Source organism: Stenella coeruleoalba, assembly GCF_951394435.1.
Source record: "Stenella coeruleoalba genome assembly, chromosome: 10".
In the NCBI taxonomy this organism is placed as follows: domain Eukaryota; kingdom Metazoa; phylum Chordata; class Mammalia; order Artiodactyla; family Delphinidae; genus Stenella; species Stenella coeruleoalba.
The window spans coordinates 59,254,392-59,277,604 of NC_137156.1; the positions used below are offsets into that span (position 1 = coordinate 59,254,392).

The following is a 23,213-nucleotide window of genomic DNA, read 5'->3' on the forward strand; positions in this document are numbered from 1 at the left end:
TTATTAGTCAGGAGTTACCACTAATTAAATACCAGCTCTTCTAGTCTGTTAGCACTGACCTTGATCCTGACCTGGCTTCTGAAAGTCTCTGGCTTTTGCTTTCGCAAACAACCAAGTCTGATAATTGCTTTGGTCAAAGCCAGAAGTCAGGGCCAGCAGGCCCCAGGCTGGACCAGGTCACCTTTACAAGGCTCCCTTCACCTGGAACACTCCGTTCTTTTCCCTCTCGGGGCCTCTGGCCTCCTGATCGTTCACCTTGGAAATCTTTCCACATTCTCTGGACCTCTGGGGCCACCAGCCCCTCCCATCACTTTCATCAATAATACCAACAACGATGACAACAGCAACCAACATGTGTCATATGCACGTGACAATTGGCCAGGCACTTTCATGTCAACTCTGGTAGTCCTGGAAGGCAAACCAGGAAGGAACTGTCAGCCCCACTTAACCCAGGAGCAAAGTAACTTCTCCACAATCACGCAGGAAGTCACTGGCTGAGCGCATCTGAGCCCCAGGTCTTCAGACTCAGAAACAGTGCCTTGTCCCTGGTCTCATCTCATTCTCGGCCTCTGTTCTGCCCTGTCTAGCAGTTTTCAAAGGGGCCACCTGAGAGAGGTGTGATTTGAGCTCAGGGGGTCTTGCTTGCCCAGGTTTCGCCCTCATTGGCTGGTCCACCCTTGGTAGATTCCACCATTAATGCCCCCAAGGCTTTATGGAGCCTCCTTGGGAAACGTAGTCTCCCTACAGGTCAACAGAGTAGCCTCCCCAAAATATCCAGATCCTAATCCCTGAAGCCTGTGGATATGTTACCTTACATATCCAAAGGGACTTGACAGAAGTAATTAAGGATCCTGAGCTAGGGAGAGTACTCTGGATTATCCCAGTGGGGCCACTGTACTCACAAGGTCCTTTATAAGGGAGGCAGGAGTATCTGAATCAGAGAAGGAAATGTGACGGTGGAAACAGAGGTCAGAGGGATGTGGTTGCAGGACAAGGGATGCAGGCAGCCTCTAAAGGCTAGAAGAGGCAGGGAACTAATCCTCCCCTGAGCCTCCGGAAGGAATGCAGCTGGGCTGACCCATTTTAGACTTTTGATCTCTAGAATTTTAAGCTAATAAATTTGTGTTGCCTTAAGCCACTGAATTTGTGGTAATTTGACACAGTGGCAATAGGGTCACTTCCTGTGACCCTTTGTGCCCTCCACATCTCACACTGAGGGAGTGAGAGTGCATGGTGTCCACCTCCTCCAACTTACAGGTGGGGAAACAGAGACTCAAAGAAAGAGAACTACTTGCGCAAAGCATACAGTGAGTCATCTCTGTACGGCTGCACTGAGCCACAAACCCCATGTTTGACTGCCCTTCAGGTCTCTGTTACCCCACCCCTAATAGTCCATCTAGCCCTGTTCTATTTTCCCTTTTTTTGTTTTTTCACTTTTCCTTAATACTGGAATTCATTTATTTGGCTTACCCAGAAACACCTTGAGAGGAATGGATTGCAGTGTCAGTTATTCACATCTTCACAGATAGTAAGGCAATCCCGAATGAAGCTCTGGAGTAGAACCTCTGGGGAATCCGGACAACTAGATAGAGAGGAGGCTGAAAGGAGCAGGGACAGCAAGGGCAAGGTCAGCTGAGCTTCCCGTACAATGAAGCCAAGGGCACAAGGGCAAACTACAGCTTGTCTCTGGGGCAGTAACATCATCCTGAGGCTGCTGGCCTGGGCTGGCTCCAGCTTTAACTTAGCAAGAATCTGGCTGGAGATTAATGTCTTCTCCTGAGGATCCAGGCCTCCCCTCCCCAGGCCTCTCAGAGAAATCAAAGTTGAGGCAATAAGAGAGAGGATACTGCTATGTCCATCTAGACGGGAAGGCAGCTATGTTAGTTGAGCTCCTTCTCATTTAATCTTCACCATAGTTCTGATAAGCAGTACCATTATGATCCCCATTTTCCAGATAAGGAAACTGAGGCTTGGAGAGGTGAAGCCCAATTGCCCACAGCTTAAGATCAGCAAATGATGGGCCCAGGATTGGATGGCCCTAACAATACAAGGTAGAACTGCAACAGAGAAGAACAAAGCTGACTCCACATTGGCTCTGTTGCCTGGGCTTAGCCACGCAGGCTCTGTACCTTTGTCTCATCCAACAGTAAAAGAATGATGCTTACAGCCTGAAATATACATAATAACCCTTTCTCAAGACTCTGCCTCCCAAGCTTGACCATTAAAGGTGTAACACTTTTCATTCATATAGAGATAAAAATTTGCAGAACAAAAAATAACATTTGTCTGTTGAAGGTTTATAGGAACATCTGACCAGTCCCACGTGGTCAGCTGCAGGAACAAAGGATCGTCACATCCCCACCGAGGTCTGGCTGGTACCAAGAGGTCTGCAACAACCAGCCAAACCCCGCTTCCCTTTTAATAGAAAAGAAGCCTGAATTCTAATAACTCAGGTAAGATGATTCTTTGGGACACGGGTCCCCCATCTTCTCGGCCTGCTGGCTTTCTGAATAAAGTCGCTATTCCTTGCCCAACGCCTCGTCCCCTGTCGTGCAGGGGAGCAGTACAAGCTTGGACTCAGTAACAGAACTGGCCCTTTTCCCCCAGCTCCCCTTTTCAACATGAACCAAACTTGAATTTGAAGGATGAGCCTCTGATAGTGGGACTTCTGGCCTCATCAATGGGTGGCAGAGAAGACTCAAAGTCAGCCATATGCTGAGGCTGTCTCGTACCGGCTGGCGAGAGCCAGTAATGCAACATCCGGGAGGCATTCAACAAGCCGTCATGGGATTAACCAATTCCACATTCAGTGATAAATCAGTAGCCTGAAACTGATCATGGTGGGAATATTTACACCAAGGCAAATGCTATAAACGGGAGCTTCCCTTCCCTCACCCACCGTTGCTGAGAATCGGCTGTTAAACCTTTAGCAGCATACCTCCGATCAGGATCCCATGGAGCATGACCAAACCTGCCTGTCTTGCTGTCACCCACCACCTTCCCTTTTACACCTTTCACATCAACCCCACAGCTGCCCTCCTCCCCAGCCAAGAGGCCTTGAGGACAGGGTCACGTGTAGGTCCCCTCCCAGTTGACCACAGCACCCCCATGTTGAGTGTGCTGCCCACAGTGCAGCTGAGACCAGTGAATAAACAAGATCAAACATGACCCTAAGAGGCCACACCGGCTTTTGTAATATAAAACAAAGAATAACATTTGAGATCACTTTCAGTGGACGATAATTTTGCTGGCTTCCTTGGAAAAAGATTTATGTCCTTTAAAATGCAATCTCAATCCTTCCCTCCCAGGAGGCTACCTGGGCCACTGGCCTGGTGAACCCCCTGCCCCAGCCCCCCAAGCACTCACAGAAGGTCACTCCTGGGCTTCCCTGGGCTTCCCTGGTGGCGCAGTGGTTGAGAGTCTGCCTGCCGATGCAGGGGACACGGGTTCGTGCCCCAGTCTGGGAAGATCCCACATGCCGCGGAGCGGCTAGGCCTGCGAGCCGTGGCCGCTGGGCCTGCACGTCCGGAGTCTGTGCTCCGCAGCGGGAGAGGCCACAACAGTGAGAGGCCCGCGTACCGCAAAAAAAAAAAAAAGGCACTCCTCAGCCTCAAATCCACCTCCCAGAAACAGAGTCACCTTTTGAGGATCACTTGCCTCCTCTGCTAGACTGGGGATTCCCAGGCGTTGGAACTCCCCGGCACAGGGCTGACATCTGAGAGGCATTCAACAAATGACCATGCAATTAATCAGCACAATCACCCTCTCCCTCCCTTCTTCTCTCGCCTCCTTTTTCCCTGGCCTGATTTTCTCCCTCCCACACTGGTGCCCTGCACACAGCTGAGCCAAGACCCTCCTTCTGTGAGTTATTTCCTCAGCTTGGGCAAGCTCTGCCTCAGCAGTCTTGGGAGCCCGTGATCATGGAGTGTGACCGGCCCAGAGCCCCCACTGTTTCCACTTGAGCCAAGTTCAAGGCCACTTCTAGCTGGCGCAAGCCTCCCTGTGGCCACCCCCTGCTCCCTCCCTCAGAAGGCTCCCCTGACTGCTTTGGGAGGATTAGGGTGGAGACAGAGTCCCAAGGCCTGGACTCCAACCTGGCTCAGCTAGTGATGGGCCCCCCTCTCTGCCTATAATTCTAGCATTCCCATCCTGTATTCCTGGCCCAGCTGTGGCTGGAAAAGTTGAGGCAGGAGTTGTGAAGTGACTGACACTCCGACCACAGTGTCGGGCTGTGGAAAGTGCTCTGTTGGGGCACAGGTGGGGGACCTGGTAACAGCATTGGGATCTCTCTTTTCTTCCTGCTGGGTTTGGGAAAACACAAGATATCAAACTCTACTGTATGTATAACAATAACAACAACAATACCCACCACTTACATAGCACTTCCTATGGGCCAGGCTCTGTTCTCAGAACCTTACATGCATTAATTCATTTCATCTTTGCAATAACACTCTGAGGCGGATAGTTATTACCTCTATTTTACCTGTGAGGAAACTGAGTCATAGAGGGGCTAGGGAACATGCCCAAGGGCACATAGCTAGTAAGTAGCAGAGCTGGGATTTGAACCTAGGCCCAGAGTCTAGGCTAGCTCATTAAAAGATAGGGGTGAAGGGCTTCCCAGGTGGCGCAGTGGTTGAGAGTCCACCTGCCAATTCAGGGGACAGGGGTTCGTGCCCCGGTCCGGGAAGATCCCACATGCCGCGGAGCGGCTGGGCCCGTGAGCCATGGCCGCTGAGCCTGCGTGTCCGGAGCCTGTGCTCCACAATGGGAGAGGCCACAACAGTGAGAGGCCCGCGTACAGCAAAAAAAAAAAAAAAAAAAAGAAAAAAAAGATAGGGGTGAAGGTTGGGGACTAGAGATGGAGAGTGACAGGAGACCAGGCTGCCATTGCTCAGGATGCTTGAATGGAAGGCTGGTTGTGGGACTGACGGTATGTGAATAGAAAACAGGAAAAGGAACGGGAGCCACACAAGGACAGGAGGAAAGAGGTCTAGGGCCATGGGAATGGCATGCAGGGGGAGAATTCAGGAATGACCAACTCAGGGGGCAGAGGTGGGTCTCTGCTCCACTGCTCAGTTTGGGATGCTCTTGGGCTTAAACCTTCATGCAGCCCCAAGACAAAGTCAGGGCTTCCATCCTAAACCCTTGAATTCCACGAGGCTGTTTTCTCATCATAAAATAAATAATACTACAGCAAAGGATTTCGTGGGATTAAATGTGGTGCAGTTATTATAATGGCTAACACCATGGAGCCCTGACAGTGTGCTGGGTGCAGGGACAAGGAGCTTCACATATATTATTTAATCCTCATATTTACCTTATAGAAATTAAACATATCATTAGTCCCATTTTCTAGCTGAGAACACTGAGGCACAGAGATTAGGGAACTGGCCCAAGAGCAAGTGAGTAGTAGACCAGGAACTATAACCCAGAGTCCATTTCCTTTTTTCCACCATGCAGCATGGCTTAGTTCCCTAACCAGGAGTTAAAACCATGCCCTCAGCAGTGAAAGCACAGAGTCTTAACCACTGGACCGCCAGAGAATTCCCCCGAGTCCATGCTTTTAAACACTAAATTACATTGCCTCTCAAAGAAAATAACAAGTGAGTTGTGGTCCCTCCCCCCACCGCTCCCCCACTTGCCCGCCAAGCTTTATATGTGTTAAGGTACTTACTGCTCTCACAATGACCTTTTGAGACAAGCACTACTGTTATTCCCATTTTACAAGTGAGGAACTGAGGCTCACAGAGGGGGAGTAACATGCCCAAGGACACACAGCAAGTGTACTGCAGGATTAGAAATCAAGTCCCACCAGTCGGCTCTAGATCTGGAGCCTTGAACCACACACTGCGAGCTGCTGTGAGCCCTCGCAGACTCACAGGACTGACATCTGCCCCCTGCACCGTCCCCCTTGGGAAGCATGGCATTTGGATTCCTTGTGATGATAAAACACAATGCAAACAATACAAACCAGTCCTGACATTTACATGAGGCTCTTTTATACCCTGGTCCTTGCAAGTCTTCCTGGCTTCCCTGTGAGGAGAGTAGCAGGTGTCCCCTCCCCGGTTTCACAGGAGGCTCAGGGCCTCACCACAAACCAGGCAGAGCTGACCCTAGAGCCCTGATCACTGAGTCCTGGACCACTGCACACACTCTCCCTTTTTACTTTTTTTTTTTTTTTTGCGGTACGCGGGCCTCTCACTGCTGTGGCCTCTCCCGTTGCGGAGCACAGGCTCAGCGGCCATGGCTCACAGGCCCAGCCGCTCCGCGGCATGTGGGATCTTCCCAGACCGGGGCACGAACCCGTATCCCCTGCACTGGCAGGTGGACTCTCAACCACTGCGCCACCAGGGAAGCCCCCTTTTTACTTTTTTGACATGTATTTTTCCTGATTACAAAAGTAATATATGCTCAATGTAAAATGTGAAAATACAAGAAAAAAAATAGAAAAGAGGCTAAAAATCTCCCCATAATCTTACCTCCCTCCAAAATAACCCTTGGGAACATATTGGTGTATCTTGCCTTTTTCATGCCCAGAGCCCCCATCTCCTGCACTAACCTTCCCTAGGTTTGTGGAGTCACAGAGCCTGGCTGGAAGAAAGTGGCCTTGTCAGGTCCCCACCAGGCAGGGGGCCCCTTGCAGCCTCCTGATGGACATGCTGCCTCCTACTCCCTGGGATCCGTAAGGCCCACCCACTTCCCACTCCCTGGGACCTCACACTACTCTATGTTTCCTGGCTCTTACCAGGAAACAGAGATGCTTGTGACATTGATGAAATCATAAGAGCAACCCCTCCTCCCAAAGTTTGTTTCAATTAATAAAAACTAAGCAATTTTAGAGCCCGACTCTTCAAGGAGCTGCTGCTGAAGATTTTCACATCTTTCCTGAACTATTTTTGCCTTTTTTGGGGCCTCTCTCGCTGTTGCCCAAAATTTCGCTACTCGAGCTCCTCGCGTTTGCATTTCAGCATTATGCTGGGGTCAAAATGAAATACCCGCTCCACCGCCACCACCCCCAGGGAGGGTGGTACACTCAGCATGGTGCAGCATGGAAGAATAGACTATAGATTGGTCCAGTTCTTAATGGCTGAGTAACCCTGGGCAGATTACTTAACCTCTCTGAGCCTTAGTTTTCTCACCTATAAAATGCTTCCTGGTGGCATTTTTATAATAATGAAATAAGTGCCTAGCACGTAACTATTGGTTCCCCTCCAGACCCTAAAATGACACTTGGCTCAAGCTGGGATGAATAAGAGGGGATCCTGGGACTGTTTGGGGCAGATGGAGGGACTGAGAACTTGGCAGGAGTTGGGGGCAAAAAGAGAGGATGGGGGTGCATAAAGAGTGAGTGTGGATGGGTGCTGGGAACCTCAGCCCTGGGAGGGGGACCCTTAAAGGCCATCTCATCTGTCCCCATCACAGTACAGCTCAGAGAGGAAAGGGAATGCCTGAGGTCACCCAGCCATGTCGGTAGCAACTCTCAGGGATTTCCAGAATCCACGAAGCAGATTCTGAGCTGGAATCAAGGGGGCAAGGGGCCAGCAGACCACCTTACTCCCCAGCTGCTGGGGCAACTGCTCCAACAGCTGCCCTAGAGACAGAGCTCCACACTCACCCCGCTTAGCACCTGCCTCTCCCCACACAGTCCACACTCTCCGGGTCACTAGATCCTGTCTCAACCTGTGGCCCCTGTGTAGGGCCCACCCCATTCCGAGAGTTTCAGAAACCTACCAGAGCCAGCTCCACTTGCCTAGGGATGTCCACCTGGCACCCAGGAGGAGAGCAGTAGCGCCTGGGTCCTTCTTCCTCAGTGAAGTGCAGAGGGAGTGATCCTTCATAAGCTCTTCCCCTCCCTGGACAGCTTCCTGCACACATCCTGCCTTCCGGCTGGAACAAAGTACCTCTTTGCGCCTGCCCCAGACCCACCTCAGCTGCACAGCCACAAGCTGTTTCCCTCACTGAAGATGAGTCAAGCTCAAATGACTGCCCCCATGAAAGAACATCTCCCCCAAAGAGAGGTTCTAATTACTTTGGAAAACATGTGTCCCCAACCATACTTCTCTGGAACGATTCCCCTGCAGCTGGGCCAAGAACATGAACTGTCTCAGTCCAGACTTCCAGGCTTTCGCTTACCCTGTCCCCTATCTAGGTGGCCTTCCCAGCCTCCAGCTTCATTGGTCCTGGATACCTCCCCAGCAGGATTCTACCCACTCCCTCATTCACCCCCAACCCTCCTTCTCTGACCCTAACTCCCTCCAAGCAGTGCTGTGTCTGTTCCACCCACAGTGTCAGGGATATTCTCATCTCCTAGACTTTCTAGACCATATTCCCTCTTTCCCTTTCCCTACTCCCCCTGCCATTCCCATCATGGCATGAATCTCCGCATAGCTAGCTGTCTGTTCACTTGTCTGCTCCGCTACTGGGTCACGAGCTCCCAGGGCAAGGACCATATTTGACCCACCAGCCTGAGTCCAGGGCCAGGCAAGAGCAGACTGAATGAACGAATATGTGTGTGCGACACACTGCCTGCCATATGCTTGGCAGTATGAGGGTTCCTCTCTGCCAGGATGGCACCTGTGGTCCAGGGTCAATGTCTCAGCCACCTTCACCTCCAGCCCCACTGCCAGCCTGACACACAGTAGTTGCTTGGTGAATGCTCGTTGCCCCTACCTGAACTGAGCAGTAATAGAATAATGTCAGGTGGTTACAGACACTGGCAATTGGGTTACACAGAGCTGGGCTTGAATCTGGCTATGTACCTGCTGTGTGACCTAGAGATGGTGGCTTCACCTCTCTGAGCCGTGGTTTTCAGATCTTTTGGGGGTGTGGGGATGGTGCCTCCCTCAGACAGGCATGAGAACTGAAGGTCCCCAGAGAGGTGGACAAAGGCAGACATTTGCCTTTCTCTGGCATCGACAGGCCACAGGAGGCCAAGCCTGTGATGGGTTCTCACTCTCACAGAGGGAAGCAGGGGACCTTCCTAGTGGGTGGGTCTCCAAGTCTCTCCAGGCCAAATGCTAGTTACCAATAGGGAGAATAAGGCAAAGAGTCCTGCTTCCATCTTGGGGAACAACTAAGTTCTAGAACCTGGGCTCCTTCCTCACTCCCTTTTTAAAATTTTTTAATTTAAAAATAATTTTTAGACTTGAAAAAATTGTGCACAGAATTCCCGTTAACATCTTACAAAACCACAATACAACGATCTGAACCATGACACAACACAGTTAACTAATCTGCAGACCTTATTCGAATGTCACCAATTGTCCCACTAATGTCCCTTCTCTGGTCCAGGATCTGAAGCAGAACCCCACCCTGCATTTTGTTGTTGTGTCTCCTTGGTCTCTCCATTCTGAGACAGTTCCTCAGTCTTGCTTTATCTTTCATGACCTGACAGTTCTGAAGAGAACTGTAGAATGCCCCTAAATTTTGGTCTGATGCTTCTTCATGATTAGATTGAGGCTATGCATTTTGGGCAGGAACACCAGAGAAGTGATGTGTCCCTCTCAGCGCATGATACCAGATGTACCTCATTTTAATATGGCTCATTACTGGCAATGTTAACTTTGATCACTTGGTAAGGTAGTATCTGCCAGGTTTTTCCACCATGAAATTACTATTTATTCCTTTGTAATAAGCATCTTGTGGGGAGGTACTTTGAAACTATGCAAATATCCTGCTTCTTATCATACTTTTACCACTAATTTTAGCATCTACCGATGATGCTTTCTGACAACGATTATTACTGTGGTGTTTGCCAAATGGTCACTTTCTATTTCCATCATTCTTTCTATATATATATATATATATATATATATATATATATATATATTTTTTTTTTTTTTTTTTTTTTTTTTTTTTGCGGTACGCGGGCCTCTCACTGCTGTGGCCTCTCCCGTTGCAGAGCAACAGGCTCCAGACACGCAGGCTCAGCGGCCATGGCTCACGGGTCCAGCCGCTCCGAGGCATGTGGGATCTCCCCGGACCAGGGCACAAACCCGTGTCCCCTGCATCAGCAGGTGGACTCTCAACCACTGCGCCACCAGGGAAGCCCCTTTCTATATTTTTTAATTGGAATTTTACTGTAAGAAAGTTAGCCTTTCTTCCTATTTATTTATTTATATCAGTATAGACTCATGAGTATTAATTTTATTTCATTATTATCATTATTTCTTTTGCTGTTCAAATTGTCTCATCCTCTTTTGAAATATCTCAAACCATCTGCTTCCTGCTGACTTGACTTCCCAGCCACAGCACATCAAACACTCCCTGGTGGGCAGGGCAGGTTATGGGGGCAGCTCAGAGTCTTTGCATGAGTGGTCATGTTTCCCTGGAACCCACTGAGGCATCTTTCCAGCAAGAGCTGGGCCTTTTCCTGGAACAGGCATGTTCCAGTCAGGGGAAGTCAGTCATGGCTCCAGTGCCAGGGAGTTCCAGGAAGGGCTGGCCAGGTAGGCCCAGGTCTTTCCATTCCTCTCCAGTCTGTCATCCTGTTCTCCACCCCAATCCTGACCCGGCCCATAGCTGCACCGGCCAACCTCATGCCCTGAGGTTTTCGTTCTTGACTTCCCCTTCTCTGATCTGCTGTAGTGACAGTTGCTGAGAAGCCCGGGTGGCAGACAGTTGGGTAACACTTACTCAAATTCATACAGAGGAACTGCTCTCCACCCAAGAGAGAGCTACCAGCTGTCTTCCACTGGCTCCAAGGGCAGCCAAAACAGTGACTGCAGTGCATTGCAGCAAGAGAAACTAGTCAGGGGGCAGCAGGACTTTCCCATGTGGGCTGCAGAGAGAGGGCTCTGAACTCATCTTCTCTGCTCTCTTTAAGATGTGCAAAGATTATCTTCCCTGGGAAGGGAGTAGACGCAGCCTCTGAAGCCACTCAGCCAGGATACACAGGCCTCTCCCACAGGACACAATGCCCTTAAACTATAGGGTAGGGACCTTAAAATCTTTACTATACTGGCATACTCCTAACTCACAGGGCACATTTACTAATTACAGTGAAAAGTGGCATCACGTTTTCAAAACACCTGCTTCTCTCTTCAGTCAAGGACTGACTGTGAATCTGTCAAGCTTTTGCCTGTAGTCTGTCCTCCATGAGCCAGCTCCAGGCCTGTCTCCCCACAGAAGCCTCCCCAAGTCTCTCCAGGCCTCCCTGATGCCCTGCTCTGAGCTTCCCGAGTCTGTAGGGGAATTATTATTCAGGGGCAAATCTGTCTCTCCATCATTCTGCAAATTCTCCAAGGTCAAGGGCCTTGTTCCTCTGCACACAGAGTATCCAGTGCTACCCACACAGAACAGGAGCTTGAGAGGCAGCCAGTTGATTTGCTGATGGAGCCCAGCCAGCACTTGACAAAGTGGCTTTTAGATGAAAGAGCCCCGGGTTGGCCCTGCCTCAGCCTCTGTCTCACTTGCTGTCTCTTTCTTTCTATTTCTCTGTATTCCTTGAGCAAAGTTCACCCGATTCTGGGCTGAGCCCACAAGAGGGTCAGTCTGGTCCATCTCCAGGGTCTTAAAGTTGGAATTCCTAAATCACAAACTTGCCCCACAGTTTAGAAGTTCTGTTAGCACCTGTGTCTAGTCACTATGATTAGACGTTGTGTCAAAATCTCAGACCAGTTTCTTCCTATTATTCTCCATTGACAGCACAGCAGGAAGGAAATGTTCATCTCACCTCTTCCATTACCTCTTTCTGCGCCGCCTCCGCCAGCTGGCCCCCTCCAGCCACCCCAGACATGTTGTCTCCCCTTTTGTACATCTGCCCAGGGTCTTGAGCTCAGGGCCTTGGGAGGGGGCTGCTTTCAGCTAAGGTAGGAGGCAGTATGTAATCTTTTCGCCACTTACCAGTCCCTTGGTGTGGTAAAAACGTATCTGTTCGAAATCAACATATTTATTCATTTATCAAAATACCTTCAACCATATATTACATGAGCTAATGTATTGGTTCTCCAGATGCCTTCTCTGTGGGTTAGGCCAAGCTGAGGTTATCACACCCATTTTGTAGACAGGATTGCCAAGGGTCAGAGAGGGAAAGTCACTTGCCCAGAAACCCACAGTTGATAGTAGCCCCTGGACTTTCTGATTCCCATGCCAGTGCTCTCTTGCCCATAACGTATGTGAATATTCTGTTTAATTCTCTGCTCCTTCCTTCTTCCTTCCCTCCAACTCAGATCTAGTTAGCTATTCTAGGACAGAAATTATTTCTTACTCATCTGCGAATCCCTCACGGAAAAGCCCAGCCAGGACTTGACATGCAGCAGACATGCAATACAAGTGTACTGGGTGAACGTATGCTTCAACATGAAAACTCCGCAGAATTACTTACTTTTACCTAAGACTGCTCCCAGTGCTGCTTGGACACAAAGACTCTACTCCCTGGGGCTTCTCTGGAGAGCAGTTGTAGAGGGCTGGACCCGATGACGTCCGTACTCCATCAGCTGGAACACTGTTATTGGCTCTGGGACTTTGCCCATGAGGACATGACTGAAGCCAGGATGCCTGGCCAGCCCGAGGTCAGGGACGGCAAACAGCAGCAGCTTGCACGCACCCTCAGGCTCCAAGCAAAGACGACATCGTGTAGGGCTTGGAAACCGGTGCTCACAACAGAGCCTGAAAGTAGGTGGGAGGCATGGACAGCTTTCTGTGGCCAATTTTGTTTCTGTGGAATTATTTTCTTTTAAACACTTTTAAGGTCTTGGAAACGGAGGAAGCTGACTGTTAATCAACAGTTGAGAACTGCAAGGCTTGCCGACCACTCCTTCACCTTTTCACCCCATCTGCCCATCCAGGAGGCCCTCCCCACATGTGTGTCCCAGGCCCAGGCAGCCTGACTCCTGCACTCCCACTCACGGCCCCCAGCCAGTTGGCTGATTGCACCTTCCTTCCAAATCCAGATGTTTTCTCCTCACCACATATGTTTTATAGTTTTATTAAGTATTTTTATTATGGCAATTTTCAAACATACACTTCGAGAAAGTGCCAGAATAGTATAAAATAATTCCCATGTATCCAGCATCCAGCTTCAACGATTATCAACTAGTGCTCAATCTTTTTACTTACGCTCCCATCCACTTACCCCTTCCTGTGTAATTTTGAAGCAAATACCAGACATCTCATGTAAGCTGTAAATATTTCAGTATGTGTCCTTAAAAGATAAGGGCTTTGACCACTGTCATACCTTAAAAAGTTAACACTAATTCCTTAATATCAAATATCCAGTCACTGGTCTCACAAATTTTTCCCATCACCATTTGTTTCTTTGATTCAGGATCCAAATAAGGTCCACGCACCGTTAGTGGTTGATATATATATTTAAGTATTTTTAGATCTGTAGGTTCCCTCTCCACCTCTATCGTTTTGCTTTTCCTTGCAACTTGGTTGTTCATCCTGTAGGTAAATTTCCCAGCATCTGGACTGTGCTGGTTGCATCCTCATGGTGCTGTTTAACACGTTTCTCTGCTCTCTGTATTTCCTGTGAATTGGAAGTGGGAGGTTTGATCAGATTCAGGTTTGCAACTTCACAGGTGGTTCTGTTCTTCCCTCAGGAGGCACGCACTGTGTGGTCCTCTGCCCTTCTTGCGAGGTGAGCAGCACTAATGCTCAGTGCCCAGCCCCATTCATTCTTTAGCACTTGTATAATGGTGCTGGCGCACCTTCGACGACTTACAGTCTCCTCCTGCACTCCTGCGCACCCCTGACCTTGCTCAAGCGTCTTCCTCCTAAATGGCTTCTTAGCTCCTGGCATTCCTTGGCCCTTGGCCACCAGACTCCTGTCAAGGACACACAGTATTACACGGAGCTGGGCATAATAAGCAGGGGACAGCACGAATTCCACCTGAAACATCCCAGGTAGGGGGATGTTCTTGGGGGACGGGAGGCCGAGCTATCATCGCAATGTGAACCCTGACTCCTCCAACTAAAATAAGAAAATTCTCAGAGGGCAGACAGCAGAAGCAAGAAGAACCACAATCCTGCAGCCTGTGGAACAAAAACCACATTCACAGAAAGACAGGTAAGATGAAAAGGCAGAGGGCTATGTACCAGATGAAGGAACAAGATAAAACCCCAGAAAAACAACTAAATGAAGTGGAGACAGGCAAGCTTCCAGAAAAAGAATTCAGAATGATAGCGAAGATGATCCAGGACTTTGGAAAAAGAATGGAGGCAAAGACTGAGAAGATGCAAGAAAGGTTTAACAAAGACCTAGAAGAATTAAAGAACAAACAAACAGAGATGAACAATACAATAACTGAAATGAAAACTACACTAGAAGGAATCAATAGCAGAATAACTTAGGCAGAAGAACGGATAAGTGACCTGGAAGGCAGAATAGTGGAATTCACTGCTGCAGAACAGAATAAAGAAAAAAGAATGCAAAGAAATGAAGACAGCCTAAGAGACCTCTGGGACAACATTAAACGCAACAACATTCGCATTATAGGGGTCCCAGAAGGAGAAGAGAGAGAGAAAGGACCAGAGAAAACATCTGAAGAGATTAGAGTCGAAAACTTCCCTAACACGGGAAAGGAAGTAGCCACCCAAGTCCAGGAAGCGCAGAGAGTCCCATACGGGATAAACCCAAGGAGAAACACGCCAAGAAACATAATAATCAAATTGGCAAAAATTAAAGACAAAGAAAAATTATTGAAAGCTGCAAGGGAAAAACGACAAATAACATACAAGGGAACTCCCATAAGGTTAACAGCTGATTTCTCAGCAGAAACTCTACAAGCCAGAAGGGAGTGGCATGATATACTTAAAGTGATGAAAGGGAAGAACCTACAACCAAGATTACTCTACCCGGCAAGGATTTCATTCAGATTCGATGGAGAAAACAAAAGCTTTACAGACAAGCAAAAGCTAAGAGAATTCAGCACCACCACAACAGCTCTACAACAAATACTAAAGGAACTTCTCTAAGCGAGAAACACAAGAGAAGAAAAGAACCTACAAAAACAAACCCAAAACAATTAAGAAAATGGTCATAGGAACATACATATCGATAATTACCTTAAACGTGAAAGGATTAAATGCTCCAACCAAAAGACACAGGCTTGCTGAATGGGTACAAAAACAAGACCCATATATATGCTGTCTACAAGAGACCCACTTCAGACCTAGGGACACATACAGACTGAAAGTGAGGGGATGGAAAAAGATATTCTATGCAAATGGAAATCAAAAGAAAGCTGGAGTAGCAACACTCATATCAGATAAAACAGACTTTAAAATAAAGAATGTTACAAGAGACAAGGAAGGACACTACATAATGACCAAGGGATCAATCCCAGAAGATATAACAATTATAAATATATATGCACCCAACATAGGAGCACCTCAATACATAAGGCAACTGCTAACAGCTATAAAAGAGGAAATCGACAGTAACACAATAACAGTGGGGGACTTCAACACCTCACTTACACCAATGGACAGATCATCCAAACAGAAAATTAATAAGGAAACACAAGCTTTAAATGGCACAATAGACCAGATAGATTTAATTGATATTTATAGAACATTCCACCCAAAAGTGGCAGATACACTTTCTTCTCAAGTGCACACAGAACATTTTCCAGGATAGATCACATCTTGGGTCACAAATTAGCCTCAGTAAATTTAAGAAAATTGAAATCATATCAAGCATGTTTTCTGACCACAACGCTATGAGATTAGAAATCAATTACAGGGGAAAAAAACGTAAAAAACACAAACATACGGAGGCTAAACAATACGTTACTAAATAACCAAGAGATACTGAAGAAATCAAAGAGGAAATCAAAAAATACCTAGAGACAAATAACAATGAAAACACGATGATCCAAAACCTATGGGATGGGGCTTCCCTGGTGGCGCAGTGGTTGAGAGTCCACCTGCCGATGCAGGGGACACGGGTTCATGCCCCGGTCCGGGAAGATCCCACATGCCGCGGAGTGGCTGGACCCGTGAGCCATGGCCGCTGAGCCTGCGCATCCGGAGCCTGTGCTCCGCAACAGGAGAGGCCACAACAGTGAGAGGCCCATGTACCACAAAAACAAACAAACAAACAAACAAAAAAAACAAAACCTATGGGATGCAGCAAAAGCAGTTCTAACAGGGAAGTTTATAGCTATACAAGCGTACTTCAAAAAACAAGAAAAATCTCAAATAAACAATCTAACCTTACACCTAAAGGAACTAGAGAAAGAAGAACAAACAAGACCCAAAGTTAGCAGAAAAAAAGAAATCATAAAGATTAGATCAGAAATAAATGAAACAGAAACAAAGAAAACAATAGCAAAGATGAATAAAACTGAAAGCTGATTCTTTGAGAAGATAAACAAAATTGATAAACCATTAGCCAGACTCATCAAGAAAAAGAGGGAGAAGACTCAAATCAATAAAATTAGGAAGGAAAACCTAGAAGTTACAACAGACACCACAGAAATACAAAGCATCCTGAGAGACTACTACAAGCAACTCTATGCCAATAAAATGGACAACCTGGAAGAAATGGACAAATTCTTAGAAAGATATAACCTTCCCAAGACTGAACCAGGAAGAAATAGAAAATATGAACAGACGGATCACAAGCAATGAAATTGAAACTGTGATTAAAAATCTTCCAATAAACAAAAAGTCCAGGACCAGATGGCTTCACAGGTGAATTGTATCAAACAATTAGAGAAAAGCTAACACCCATCCTTCTCAAACTCTTCCCAAAAATTGCAGAGGAAGGAACACTCCCAAACTCATTCTATGAGGCCAAAATCACCCTGATACCAAAACTAGACAAAGACTATGAAGAAAAGAAAATTACAGACCAATATCACTGATGAATATAGATGCAAAAATCCTCAACAAAATACTAGCAAACACAATCCAACAACACATTAAAAGGATCATACACCATGATCAAGTGGGATTTATCCCAGGGATGCAAGCATTCTTCAATATACACAAATCAATCAATGTGATTCACCATATTAACAAATTGAAGAATAAAAACCATATGATCATCTCAATAGATGCAGAAAAAGCTTTTGACAAAATTCAGCACCCATTTATGATAAAAACCATCCAGAAAGTAGGCACAGAGGGAACTTACCTCAACATGATAAAGGCCATATATGACAAACCCACAGCCAATGTCATTCTCAATGGTGAAAACTAAAACCTTTTCCGCTAAGATCAGGAACAAGACAAGGATGTCCACTCTCACCACTATTATTGAACATAATTTTGGAAGTCCTAGCCATGGCAATCAGAGAAGAAAAAGAAATAAAAGGAATAGAAATTGGAAAAGAAGAAGTAAAACTGTCACTGTTTGCAGATGACATGATACTATATAGAGAGAATCCTAAAGATGCCACCGGAAAACTACTAGAGCTAATCAATGAATTTGGTAAAGTTGCAGGATACAAAATTAATGTACAGAAACCTCTTGCATTCCTATACACTAATGATGAAAAATCTGAAAGAGAAATTAAGGAAACACTCCCATTTCCCATTGTAACAAAAAGAATAAAATACCTAGGAATAAACCTACCTAAGGAGACAAAAGACCTATATGCAGAAAACTATAAGATACTGATGAAAGAAATTAAAGATGATACCAACAGATGGAGAGATATACCATGTTCTTGGATTGGAAGAATCAATATTGTGAAAATGACTATACTACCCAAAGCAATCTACAAATTCAATGCAATCCCTATCAAATTACCAATGGCATTTTTTATGGAACTAGAACAAAAAATCTGAAAATCTGTATGGAGACACAAAAGACCCCAAATAGCCAAAGCAGTCTTGAGGGAAAAAAACGGAGCTGGAGGAATCAGACTCCCTGACTTCAGACTATACTACAAAGCTACAGTAATCAAGACAATATGGTACTGGCACAGAAACAGAAATATAGATCAATGGAACAACATAGAAAGCCCAGAAATAAACCCACGCACCTATAGTCAACTAATCTATGAGAAAGGAGGCAAGGATATACAATGGAGAAAAGACAGTCTCTTCAATAAGTGGTGCTGGGAAAGCTGGACAGCTACATGTAAAAGAATGAAATTAGAACACTCCCTAACACCATACACAAAAATAAACTCAAAATGGATTAGAGACCTAAATGTAAGACCGGACACTATAAAACTCTTAGAGGAAAACACAGGAAGAACAGTCTTTGACATAAATCACAGCAAGATCTTTTTTGACCCACCTCCTAGAGAAATGGAAATAAAAACAAAAATAAACAAATGAGACCTAATGAAACTTCAAAGCTTTTGCACAGCAAAGGAAACCATAAACAAGACGAAAAGAGAACCCTCAGAATTGGAGAAAATATTTGCAAACGAAACAACGGACAAAGGATTAATCTCCAAAATATATAAACAGCTCATGCAGCTCAATATTAAAAAAAAAAAAAACCCAATCCAAAAATGGGCAGAAGACCTAAGTAGACATTTCTCCAAAGAAGACATACAAATGGCCAAGAAGCACATGAAAAGCTGTTCAACATCACTAATTATTAGAGAAATGCAAATCAAAACTACAATGAGGTATCATCTCACACCAGTTAGAATGGGCATCATCAGAAAATCTACAAACAACAAATGCTGGAGAGGGTGTGGAGAAAAGAGAACCCTCTTGCACTGTTGGTGGGAATGTACATTGATACAGCCACTATGGAGAACACTACGGAGGTTCCTTAAAAAACTAAAAATAGAACTACCATATGACCCAGCAATCTCACTATTGGGAATATATCCAGAGAAAACCATAATTCAAAAAGACCCATGCACCCCAATGTTCACTGCAGCACTATTTACAATAGCCAGGTCATGGAAGCAACCGAAATGCCCATCGACAGACAAATGGATAAAGAAGATGTGGTACATATATACAATGGAATATTACTCAGCCATAAAAAGGAACGAAATTGGGTCATTTGTAGAGACATGGATGGATCTAGAGGCTGTCATACAGAATGAAGTAAGTCAGAAAGAGAAAAACAAATATCGTATATTAAAGCATATACGTGGAACCCAGAAAAATGGTACCGATGAACCAGTTTGCAGGGCAGAAATTGAGACACAGATGTAGAGAACAAACGTATGGACATCAAGGGGGGAAAGCGGTGGGGGGGTGGGGTGTGTGTGTTGAACTGGGCGATTGGGATTGACATGTATACACTGATGTTGTATAAAATGGATGACTATGAAGAACCTGCTGTATAAAAATAATTAAATTAAATTTAAAAAAATTTTTAAGAGATTTGAAAAGCAGAGGAAAAAATAAATAAAAAATAAAATAAGAAAATTCTCAACCAGTGAGGTCAAGTGTAACTCAGAGTCAGCTGAGATCACACTGTCCTTTGAAATGGAATGAAATGGGCTTGCCTCCAGCAGGGAACTGCCCCTGCTAAAATTCCTGGGAGCTTATGTTGTCATGGTCACTTCGAGCTCTGAGTCTTTGTATCCTTGAACTCCCCAGCCCACTCACAGGTCACCTCCCACAGCTATTCCCTGCCCCAGCAGATCCAGGAGTGGGACTCACCCCCGTCACTCGACTTTGTCTCCTCAAAATCACTCACATGACTCATTTGTGAGCATGACAGATATTCCTTAGGTTTGGGGCAATGGTTGGGTTTCAAGTTGCCGTGTGCCTGGGCCACTCTTCATCCTCTGACTCCCCTCCCCACAGACACACTCCCCTCATTAGTGAAGATCAGCCTCTGTAGTGCCTCAGTTCTCACACAACAGCACGGAAGACCTGGCAGAGGCTCTGAGATGCCACCCTACTCTGTCCCCATTCTCACCCAGTCCCTAGGGGTAGAAGGGAATAATGTGGCGATACATATTCCTCCCCCTTAGAACTTCATTTTTTGTGACGACAGATTTGTGGGCAATGTGGCAAAGCCTTGGACTCCCTCTCAGAATAATGTTTTTAAAAACACAAAACAAAATATGTTAAAAATGAATTGTAGCCCAGAACTGGAAACAATCTTAATTGCCCTTCAGCGGGCAAATGGTTCAACTAATTGCTAATGTGTCTACCATGGAATACTTCTCAAGGACAAAAAGGAACAAACTATTATCTACACAATTTGGATACATCTCAAGGGAATTATACATAATTAAAACAAGGCAATCTCAAAAGGTTACACACTTCTACAAACGTGAAAATATGTAAACCTCAGAAGGGTAGAGACTTCATTATATAACATTCTTGAAATGACAAAATTGTAGAGATGGGGAACAGAATAGTGGATGCCAGGGCTTGGGAAGGGAGAGGGAGGCAAGAGTCTGCCTATGAAAGAACAGCATGAGGGGTCTTTGTGGTGATGGAGTTGTCTGGGGGCACACATATCTACACATGTGATAAACTGCATATAAAACTGGTGAAATCTGAATAAGGTATGTGGGTGGATATAGCAATGTCAATTTGCTGGTTGTGACAATGTACTATAATTTTGCAACAGGTTATACTGGGAGAAACTAGGTGAAAGGTATACAGGATCTTTCTGTATTATTTTTTGTAAATGCAAGTCTACAATTATGCTAAGATAATTTTTTTTAAATGTAAAAAATTATTCTGAAATGCAGTTCTTAAAGTATTTTTAAAACACATTTATGATACAGTAATATATGCATTTCATTATTGACACATTTAAAAAGATCTAGCAACAAATCTTACAACTACCATGACAGTGATGAATACAAATGATATTTTAAGATACCTGTGACAAGGTCCTGCTAATACTACTGTTTTGTTGCTTACATTCACAATCAAAGATGTTAATTTTGCCAGAGGTTAATGAAAATAAAAATGTAAATTTTCTTCCTATCCAAATTCAGGTTTCCCTGAGTCATATCATGGGCCCCCAAGTTAAGAACTCCTGCCTTGTTTAAAATGGCAACTTGCCTCCTCCGTTTTACAAGCTATAATGAACACAGAGGGGAAAGAGTAGTAGAGGGAGCATCTCTGGAAGAGGCGGTGGTCACAGTGCATTGGTCACGGCAGGGTGGGGCATTTTTGAAATGTTAATTGATGTTTCCCCCTATTGACTTTCCCTCCACTCAAATAGCCAGACCTTAGGAAAGATCTTTCAATTTTCCTTGTCCTTAGGGTACAGGAGTTTGAGGAAATTAAGGTTCTCTTTCTATCCTACATCAAACTAAAATATTATTCCCCAGGCGGGGGAGAAGATGAGAGGCCTGAGGGAAGCACGTCAATCTAGACACTAGACTGACCCTGTGCCCTGCCTCCCGGTCAGAGACCTGGGGTTTGTGCAATCCAGGGGAAGAGAGACGTGGCACACGGTGAGTCCAAGGTGAGTACGGCCACAGGCAGCCCCAATCCATTCCCTAGCTTGGCACAGAAGCAACAAAATGAACTGCCAGGCCTGAAGGTGCTGGTGGACCATACTGAGTGTGGATGTATAGGGCTGGTGAGCAACAAGGAGGCAGGAAATGATGTCTAAGTGGAGGCCCATGTGGACAGCTTCCACCAAGAACCATGTGGCACAGTGCTTGCCTGGGCCTTGGCACTGACTGAATCTCTTAGACCTGATGCAGTTCTGGGCAAAGGGTGACCCTCACACTGACTGATATTTATTTTCCATTATCCTGTGGATCGGAGTCTCAAAACAGAAAATAAGTTGTTCTAGAAAATATAATCCTATTTTCTTATATACTTGAGTTTGTGGTCAAGAGCTAGTGGCATAGCTTCTGCAGCAGGTGCTGTTGCTGGTGCTCCTATACTCCACCCTCACTTATACCTACTTAGTATACACTGGCTGACTCCCTACTGGAAACACCCACGCTGCTTTGTCTGAGGGCTTGCTCTGTCTAACAAAGCCTGTTTCACCCCTGTCCACCAGTGCTGCACACCAGAAGTTTCAGGGAAGTAATGCCTCTTGCTGCCTCAAGAGCCCTCAACCAATGGCTGTGGTGAGTTGTTACAAATATAGCCCACATCCCTTGCCCTTTGGGTGAAATAACTCTCAGGTGTATGGTCCATACTGTTTCTTGAATTCCTCCAATGGGATTACACTCCAGCTACCCACAGATGTAACTGGGTTGATAACACATCCTTTAGGTGACCTTCCCTCCCCTGCCTCACTTCCCCACTATCCTGTCTGTGTCTCCATCTCCCAAATAAACTACTACTTGAACCACATGACATTGCCAATGGCTGACCTTCTTTGCCTTATTAAAAAGAAAAAGGCAACTTTATATAGTTCAAACTAAAATTTAGCTCAAATCTCTGTCTCTGGGTCTGCTACGACATTTATCTACACACTCCATCCAAGAATTGTCCCCTTGAGTTGCCACCCAGCCACCTTTGCGGTGGATCAGTGGGAGGAAACTGCTGAACCAAATCCAGATCTAGATCCTAAGATCTAGAGAGGACCAGTCTGCCTCCTCAGGTTCCACAGGACAGTGGGTCTCAGGAGAGGTGAGGCAAAACAACACAGAGGCTGCTTCAGGTTGAGGATATGCTCCATCCAGATATTACATACCACAGTGGGAAGTGTAGCCATAAAATGAGGAAACCATGAGATAATAAAATGCTGTAACTGGAAATGTGATGAAGTGTTTGGAAGCAGAAGCCCTGGGTGTGGGCTGAAAATCTGCAAAAAGGAACATTTGTATGATCCCAGGAAGGCAACAGTGAAAAGTACCAGGGCCCTATTTGGCCTGATTCCAGGCCTCCCTCCTAGAGAACTCAGTCCCTTGGAGGTGGAGGGCTCTGGGCATATAAATGGTCTGGAGAACACTTTGGCTAAATCAGAACCCCGAACATAGGGACTTCCCTGGTGGCACAATGGTTAAGAAACTAAGCCCGTGCACCACAACTGCTGAGCCTGAGAGCCACAACTACTGAAGTCTGCGTGCCTAGAGCCCATGTTCCACAACAGGAGAAGCCACCGCAATGAGAAGCCCGCGCACCACAACGAAGAGTAGCCCCAACTAGAGAAAGCCCGTGTGTAGCAATGAAGACCCAACGCAGCCAAAAATTAATAAACAAACAAACAAACAAATAAATAAGAGCCCCGAACAAAACAGCACGTTAACCACCCAGCAAAATTAATCTGCCTCCATGGCTCAGAGGGTGTGGGGACCACACCACTAGGCAGCAGGACAGGAGCAGAACTTGGACCAGAAGCCAGGCCTGTTTCCACCTGAGCAGATGCTTTTGCCTTAACCCACAGGAGGAAAAGCATTTTA

The 23,213-nt window shown here is 46.0% G+C and overlaps 1 protein-coding gene across 5 annotated transcripts in view; it reads right to left on the reverse strand.

Moving 5' to 3' along the window:
* The window catches only part of ACKR2 (atypical chemokine receptor 2), a 51,688-nt gene that overhangs the window by 4,934 nt on the left and 23,541 nt on the right, over positions 1-23,213 (reverse strand). Inside the window, exon 1 of one of the 5 annotated variants that reach the window (XM_079933927.1) lies at positions 7,732-7,807. The exons of 1 other annotated variant lie outside the window; for it this stretch is intronic. The gene's annotated coding sequence lies outside the window, so the exon portion shown is untranslated. 3 more of the 5 variants (XM_079933926.1, XM_079933925.1, XR_013830155.1) reach the window with 3 other exon arrangements.